The 9,225-nt window shown below is 32.4% G+C and overlaps 1 long non-coding RNA gene across 1 annotated transcript in view; it reads left to right on the top strand.

The window, feature by feature from the left end:
* The window catches only part of LOC119633332, a 25,157-nt gene extending 21,462 nt beyond the window's left edge, over positions 1–3,695 (top strand). The window contains exon 8 of the long non-coding RNA XR_005246868.1: positions 2,874–3,695. This is a non-coding gene — a long non-coding RNA (uncharacterized LOC119633332). The remainder of the gene's footprint in view (positions 1–2,873) is intronic.
* The last annotated feature ends 5,530 nt before the right edge of the window (positions 3,696–9,225 follow it).

Raw genomic sequence — 9,225 nt, 5'->3', positions numbered from 1 at the left:
AAAAGCAAAGTTTCTTTTTCTTAAAATTGATCAAGATTAAAATATGTCCAAACGGGGCAAAAATGAAATAAACAAAAAAAAAGAGGAAGCGAAATGAAGCCAGGGCAATTGTGCAAAGTGTTCAATTAATCAAATACACCTAAGTTCTATAATTAAGTTACATAAATATGTATACGGATTCAATAAACTGTATTAAAGCTATATATGTAAATGCGCGAGTATTAGTGTTAAAAATAATCTTTGGTAATGACAATCAAACGAGGCTCTGCATAGATCATTGCAGGACATTGCATCACAGGATTATACTAAACCAAAATTTTCCATCTTTTTTTTTTTTTTAATATTCAAGTGCATTTGTATGTGATCGCTGATGTTATAAAATTAAATCAATAAAAATAATTTATGGAAAAAGATTCTATAATTTTTACGATCTTGATTTCATAATTGATTATATCCCTTTTTGGCGCTATTTACGTTAATGTTACGGAAATGCAAGAAACGTTAAATTTGAGCTTCGAACGATGAAGCCATAGAGACCATAACTGCAAATGTATAATTGAAAAGGAATATTGAAAAAGGTTCATTGGTCCTCTGTTTTGTTATTGTAAATTTCAAAAATCAATGTAAACTTTCTCAATTTGTTCAATTGTTTCAAAGAAATGTATGCGATTCTTTAAGCAGCAACATATGTCCGTATCTAGGCACCATTTTTTACTTGGAACTTTGTAACTTTAATTAATACGGTTAATACAATACGGCAATTGCGCCGTAACGTAAGAAATGCTCTCCAAATATTTTCTTTATTTTTTATCATTAATTTTCCTTTTGATCCCATAATCATAAATAAATTTCGTACTCCTCTGAGCCTAACGGCCAAGTAAAGCTTAACGTAACACTTCCGAGCAACCACGGACTTTAAAGGATGCCCTGTTTGCTCCATAGAGAGGAATAAATTCTGGCATTTTTTTGGGAAAAATATATTTCCATATCGTCTTTTGTACCTACCATCAGTCATAGTATTTTTTAAAAAGTTTTCTCTTCAATTTAAAAATTAGCACTTATTCCTTGTGAAAACTAGCAATCATTGCTTTGGCACTTTTTAGTTGTGACAAAAATGTTTATGACTTACCCGTTTGCATTTGCTGTTGGCGACTGATACTGGCATTTCCGTAATACATGCTTAATGGCATAACTACTAATTCGGGGGTTTTCAGCCATTCGTATTGCGATTAGTTTAACGAAAGCCGCGGCTGATCTCTGTTCTAGCCTTAAATTTTTATCCTGTACCATAAAACACTTTCTCTTTGCGTAATGAGGGTAAGTGTGCGCACAATTTTAATTATTGTCACTTGGATACATTTTTAGTACATTTCTCTGTCGACCTTGATTTTTTCCGCTCACCAGCTCTCTGCTCGCACCAAATAGATTGGTTCTTTGTGACATCATAGTTCACTACAAGAGAACGATTGTACTCATCTGTATAAACTTTCAAACTCTTAGAGTTTTGGAGAGATGGCTCGCATTCGTACACAAACCAAATTCCAATAAATCTATTACCAACCGGCCACTCGGCAATGATAAACAGTGAACTCTCAGTGTCTACCAACGCGGATGATGGAAGTGGTAATGATGGCGAGCCGGATGGTAGCAAAATTGCCTATGAAGTGGATTAAGAAATGAAGAAGTGAAAGATGCGTGGGTGCGTGCGTGAGGGGAAGTAGGGTGTCCCTGGACAGATAACGACAGACGAAGGAGAGACCAACGGACGTCGCACAAGACAGACGACAGGATTATATAATGAAAACAAAAGACCTTTTTTTAGTTACGTTGCTCTTATTATTAGTTAATGTTTTCTTTGTGATGCGGAATCACGGGCCGAGGGTACCGCTCGACCGAACAAGAGCTAGACCGCGCTCACAAAGAAACGTTACACATCTTAAGAAATTAAGAAGGGTTTTGGATTTTGATTTATTCCATATATTCAAATATATTTCCAATAATGATTCTTATATATTAGTATGATGCTAAGGTGGTTATGCTAATATTCGCACGACATTAGTATTATAACATTTTATATTTGAGTTAATACATTTTATATGTTCGTTAATCCTGCATCTATTTACTTTTGTTTTTCTCTCTTTCTCTTTTATTTTTTTCTCCCTCTCTCTCTCGGTTGTGAGGATTGTATATTTTTCCTTCTCTGCCGAAAAAAATTTTACTGTAATTGGAATAGTGCTGGGGTAGTCTTAGCGGATCGCTCACCTAAATGAAAGTCCTATTATTTCTTATTTCGGTGATTCAACTTACTTATAAATATATAAGTTAGTTTACATTGTTAAATAAAGTACATGTTTCGAATACTATCCTAACTTAAAACATTTATTGTCGGAATGGCAGTCTTCTATCAAAATTACCCTTAGTTCGGCACCTATCGCGTGAAATCCCAGCGGATGGGCATGGATTAGATTTCAGTGTTATCTTGTCCCTACGACGGTTCGCACAAGAAAAAGGAAGAAAGAAATCATCTTCTTCTTCCCTACTCTTTTCTTACGGTCTGATAGGCGTTGTCAATTGGTAATTTAATTTCCCTTTTTGTCCAGCAGTAGAGTATTGTGCAGTGTCATGCAGGCAGTTCTAAGCCTCCCACCTTTCGCTAATGGTAAATATCGGAAAATAACATAAATAACTAAGCAGGTACACTTACTTATTACACTTGCATGGATATATTATGTAGACAGAATAACGGCCTGTATAAGTAAATAACTACACTTAAGTAATATAAGAATATACTAATATATACAGATACAGTAATGGCCTTAACCTACACGTAGTTACTAAATGCAACAAATTTCGCTTCGAAATTTTCATTGCAGCTATCTCTTCGCGACCACTACGATATGATATTATTAATGTAATTGACGGTAATATCAGATTGTAATGTTCCAAAATTGATCGTCACATTGTATGCACATGTCCCATGATAAAAGAAAACTGACGAACTCCTTATTAATTATTTCATCGTACGAACATTGGTGGATGGGAGGACTTGAAGTAAAAGATTTTTGTAATTAAAAAAAATATATTTTATTTTCTGTTCCGCTTTGCAGTGTATAATAATACGTTGTCACGTTCTTCTACATCAGTTAATTCGACGCTGGATAAGAGCGACCCCTTCTCCCTGTGCCTTGTGCGTCAATTTTTAACAAATTATCAACAGTCCATATGTCCCGTTTGATATCATAGCGTTCAACAGGCCCTTTACCGTCAATCGCGTAAGTTCCATTCTCAATTATTAATGCCGATTGACGGAATCTGCCATCATCGGTACAGGATATAATCTCTCTCACCTGTTAAAGGGTGTATAAAAACGTTTACATCGACTAGCGCTAAAAAATAACCCTTCAATTCAATAAAGGGGGAGCAGCCATAAGAAACGGTGACAAATAAATCCATCGGACCAGTGTTAGATTTTGTTTACTGTGTTTTTCCTATAAAAAATAGTTCATAAGATAAGTCGATTTCAAGTGATTGGTCGGTGTAGCTATTTAACGATTGTTTTTTCAACCTTTACCTATCATTCGACAATGGCAGTTGACTGTAATATCAGATCTTTACACGGCAAAGTAAACTTTACTACTCGGTCGAAAATTTCTTTTTGAACTATTTTTACAGCTTATTTAGCAATTTTTTTTTAAAAATTATTTTTTTATACTCACATCAACAACATTCGAAATTCATCATTCATTTTAAAAAAGTAACCTTGACAAAAACAAAAAATTTAAAGGAAACCTAATATTACTTGAAAATAATTTTTACGTAAAATGATATCACTCTACATGAGTTATAATACTAGTTCTATTATTCGAATTAAAGGAAATTTTCGTTTCTCTGCGATAAATTCGAGGTATTTTCTCTTTATATGCAGGTTAAGTTGGCAACTATTACTGATCATTTTAATTAAATTCGCTTTTTCCCAAAAAAGTTCCGTTGCGAAATTTTTCAATGAACAGAAGCGCACAACTTTGTTATAGTAGACTCGTATCAACTTGGAGCCTGTGCGGGACGGTGTTATATGTCGCTTGGCATTGGCTACAAAAGGCCTAGTATGTTTAATAGGAACATTTTCCTATACTATGGGGATGGATTGTACTTTGTGCATAGAAAGTGTAGTGCGAGGATTTAATAGGAAATTTTTGGATATTGAAGATTACTACGGTAATTTATATTTTTTATTATAATGTTGGGTTTTTTTGGACTAGAATTCGGTGATGTGGAGAATTGTTGGGCCAAATATGGATAGTAAGGCGAATAAAGCAGAAACTTTCTTTGCATCGCATTGCATCATTTAGACGTTTCCTTAAGTTATAATTTGCGTATAAGAGATATTTGTGGGAATTCAAATGACGTTGCCTTGAAGTGAAAAGAATAATTGCTTTTGATTCAAATACTTGCCTCGTGCCTTGTTTGCCAATCACACAAGAATCAATATTTTCAAATTTTCTTTCTCTTGCTCACTCGGTGGAATGATTTTCTTCTTCCATTCTCTTTTCCCCGTACCTTAGAGCTGCTTAATTTGCTACTAGTGCCTAAGATGTTGCTATTTTTTTTTTTTTTTGTTTTAAATAATATGTTTTTCATACTTTTAGAAAATTCATGTTCTTAGGCTGTTATAGCGGTAGGATACTAGTATATATAGAAACAACGGAAACAATTGTAAGGCAATTTATTTATTCCAGCTAAGCATTTCATAAAAAGTCCCTGATGATGAGGATCTAGAACTGTGCCGCGTCTCGTCAACAAATATTGTGACTGAGAAGATGCTATCACAAAACGCAAGCTCCTTTATGGAGAGAAAACCTAACCTAACATGCCGGCTTCGATGGACAAAACGAACGTAATAGGCGGTTTTTGTTTGTTTTAGTTATATCTTTGGCTTCGCCTCTTGTTTTTTTGATTACATGGTACAGATTTTCTGTTAGACTTAGCCTGGGATAACTTACATGTAAAGAGAAAGATCCCTTAACCGATTCCTTGCCGTACTGCTGTTGATGCGTTAAAGACGTTAAAGCATCGGAAGCTTTCAACTATTGCATACGTTGATAGAATTGCCGTGTCTGATATTCTAGTCATACCGAGCCGTATCAATTTCTTGGCTCCATTGCTTCGTCTCAACTTATAGGATGCTTCCAATAGTTTGCAACCTATAGTGGAACTGGTTGTATACAGCCTGCTTCATCGCGCTTGTATTGTAGTACGCTTTTCGTTCATGTGATGTATTCAGATCATTTGCATCTGAGATCACTTCTGCGTCCAGGATTGTCGCGTTGCCGTGCTAGGATGTCTGGCTTCCTAACGCTTTCTATTGTGCATTTATGTTATCATTCTTGTATCTCTGCGCTAATGACACTACCCTGAAACTTACAGATTCTGGTGTTCGGTAGCCAAGCAACTATAAACTTGCCAAAAATAATTAAACTTGCGCCAAAAATAATTAAATATGTAACGTTTCGGGAATTCAACCTATGCACGGATGTTGTTGTTTATTTTTACCATTTTTTTTCGCATGTTTTCCGGCCTGGCTCGTCGGATGGAGGGTGTCCAAATAAAATGTATTCAGATACGTGATAGGTTCTTGCCTCGCTACAATAGTTCATTATTTTAAATAAAACATGCTTACAAAAAAATTTTGAACTTTTGACTAATTTAATTCATGCCCTAACCATATTCTTTTACCTCGCCCCTCCGTCATCCACAGGAAGTCTTATCAGCGTTTTACCTTTTAATAATAATACATTTCTTTTCTTTATTTTCCGACGAAAGTGTTATAATGATTTACTTCAATAGTTCAAAACCAAAATTTTCAAAATGAACAATGGTTATTAATCAATTTTATAAAAAAAAAACTTACCAAAACTAACAACCACGTCGATGCGCATCGCCATGGCTAAATGGGTTATTAACAAATTATAGGTCTTAAAATTAACAAAAACAATGTTTAATCTTCAGGAAATATAACTCAAAAGAAATGTCAATTATTGTTTTCCTCTTAGAGATTCCACGCACCGACCGGTGTGAAGAGGAGTGCTCCTTTAACGTTTCATTGATTCTTTCGTGTGTTACACTCATTCTATTACATTAGCTTGTTGATTTTTCCTTTCTTTTTTCTTTTTTTTTTTTCTCTTCTTTTTTTTCTGCTTTGAGATTTTTTTCCCTTTTTACAAGACACAGTTCTTAAAAATGTATGAAGACATGGTTTGTCGGGTTTTCTTTTCTCTTTTTTTTTTTTATAAAAAATTAGAAAACTCTTATATTGTTTCCTTGTTTAACATAAATAGCTATCTTTTCTTTAATTTCAAATATTCTCTTTTAATTTAAAGGTCTCTCGTAAAACAACCGCAGCCGACCAACAATTTAGCTAAATCAATTTACACCTTTCTGTTTTTAAAAGATTTCTCCTTCTCGTTTGCTTTAATGAGCTGCACATTCTTCCCCAATTTTTAATGACTGCAACCTAGCGATCGCTCATTCCTGCCCTCTGACGTGAACGTTAGGTTTTCTTGATTTTCCTTCCCCCCCCCCCCCGCCCCTTTTGTATAACTTCAAAATTCTTTGACCTTAGTGACCTTGTGCTATTGTATGTGAACAATGAATAGCGGTCGAATTATTCTTGCTTTACTAAAATTATCAAAGCCTTTTCTGTTTGAAAGTTTTTCATATGTTTCCAATAAAAACTATTCGGAATTCATTCTTTCTCTAATTCTTATAACTTCACTTTCATTATCATTCAACGAAATTATTTGTCTTGAAGTCGCGATAGCACAGTCTTTTAATTTATTCCAAAAACTCATCAACTTCGATATGTATGTACATGTAGGTATCGATTTTATTTCGAATTAGAATTTCAGGTAATGTACAATTTTATCTTAACGTAAATTATATTTCTTATTGGATTACAATATATCCTTTTGTTTTTAATTTGTTTGCTACATATGTGGCAACGCTGTTATGTCTTTCAATGCGCGATATTCATAACTTCTTACATTTTGAAACTTCATTTCATTTACTTAAAATGATTACAATTGCATTGTTAAATCAAGCAAATCGATCATATTAACTTAACAAATACAAACATCTTGGTACAAAATATCTCTTACAAGTCTTAACAGATATTACATCAATGCTCGTTGTTCTTTCCTAAAATTAGAAGATTTCCATTCATTTCATATATTAACGCGTGTACTCACACGATTGAATAGATTTTTTTTTTTTATTTTACTTTAAAATATGTAAAGTTACGATACAAGTAAAGCGTTAACTAAGAAAAATGCAAATGAAATAAAATTGATTTTGTCTTATTATCATGTTTCCGCGTTTAAAAGCATATTTCACCTAATCATTAAACTCTGTTTTAATAAAATCATGTTACCTATATTTCATATAAAAAAAAAAAATAATAATAATAATAATAATAAAATAAAAACGTCACTTGTATTGTTTCTAATAAAATTGCAAACTTATTATTAAAATAAATGTATATAATTAACACCGATTTGAAAACACTCTCTTATTCGTCATAATTACACTCCAGTGAAATTTTTGCCCTTAAGAATTGAAGGGGAAACAACGTACACAATACAAATATTTTTACATTTTTCTCATTAATATAAGTTTTTATTATTGCCAAATTAGTCTTTGATAACTTTTTGTTTTTTATTTCTACAATAATAAATTGTATTTGATATAAGAGCAATATGAAAAATGAAAGAAAATTATGTAATCAATTATTTAAGATAATGACGCAAAAATTTAAATGTATTTTTTTTTTATGTGAAAAAATAAAATAAACTAAAATCTAAAACAATATATAACTGTATGGATTTTAATCAATTAGTTGCACCATTTTAAGATTGTAGGGCGCTGGTAGGATTCATCAGCAAATCGATTCTGAAGAAAATGCTCTCGAATTATTTCACAAACAAAAGGGGGCAAAAAAGAGCAAGCACACTGGAAACAGGTAAAGTTCTACAAATCTTTGTCACATGTATATTTCTTTTCGTCTCCCCTTGTTACCAATTAATGCAAACAGAAAAGGAAAAAAAAAACCTTCGTAATGTCGGCGATATTTGATTACAACAACATAAATCAAATATGATTCATTCATTCGATATATTAATGTGCAAAAGGAAACTTGACTTGCTGATGTTTGGAGCTGAATACAAAATCTTGAATAACATTTAAATTTGAATTAATTTTTTTGCTTTTTTCTCCCCCATTTCAAGGCATTCAAATAGAAATTGAAATATTAGATATTTGCAGAAATTTCGATCAGCGACTTCTACAGGTAAAAATGATAAAGAAATAGGAAATACCACTTGAATTCGTTGATCTTCTCCTCTACATAAACTAACAGTTTTTATAAAAGCCGTTAATTCTTTAGATTCTCTAAAGTTTGGACTAATCCCTGATATGCCTTTTATTTTCGTAATAATGTAAAACTGCGGTGACTTTTCATTAAAGAAAATTTATTCACACGTATTTCAAAAATACATAATAGTTATCTTCTTCTTTTAATTCTGAACGAATAGGCAACAGACGATTACTATAAAATGCTATGTTGAAAACTTTCAATGAGAACACTTAGTTATGTGTATGAAACTTAATAAAGCGGTTACTTTTTGTTGTAGATGTATATGTAACACATCACTCAATAAGCTCGTTGTCCATTAATGACGAATTCATATGAGCTTTAGATAGCACCAACCTTCAAAGGGAATATGAAGAAATTTTGTGACATGCTGACCATTAGTTTACAAGTTATACTTGTTTGAATGAACCTATTTCTGTCTTTTTTCTTAAAACAAAGCAAATTTCTTGCGAAATCATGCATTTTATATTACTTTTTCTGCGAAAATGCAATTTAGTTAATTTTTTACATAAATATTTAATTCTTCCTGGATGATTGTACTTATTTGCAAAACAAAATTGTAATTTTATACATAGCTGTTTTTTTTTTTGCTATATATTTGTGTTTCATTTCTCCTTGTTTCAACTTTTCAATTTGTCTTGAGTTAAGGTTTTTATTTTCACTTCAATTGTAATTTTATTTGCTACTATTTTATTCCGACTCTGCAATATAGTTATTGCCGGTATATGTAAATTTATTTTGGTGAAAAAGGTAGCAGTCATGCAGTGACTTTGGTATTGTCCACCAATTATTTGCAATGA

The sequence above is a fragment of the Glossina fuscipes genome, unplaced genomic scaffold, assembly GCF_014805625.2.
Source record: "Glossina fuscipes isolate IAEA_lab_2018 unplaced genomic scaffold, Yale_Gfus_2 0, whole genome shotgun sequence".
Classification (NCBI taxonomy): Eukaryota; Metazoa; Arthropoda; class Insecta; order Diptera; family Glossinidae; genus Glossina; species Glossina fuscipes.
The sequence above is the reverse complement of the archived record's forward strand: the minus strand, read 5'-3'. Positions and strand labels throughout refer to the sequence as shown.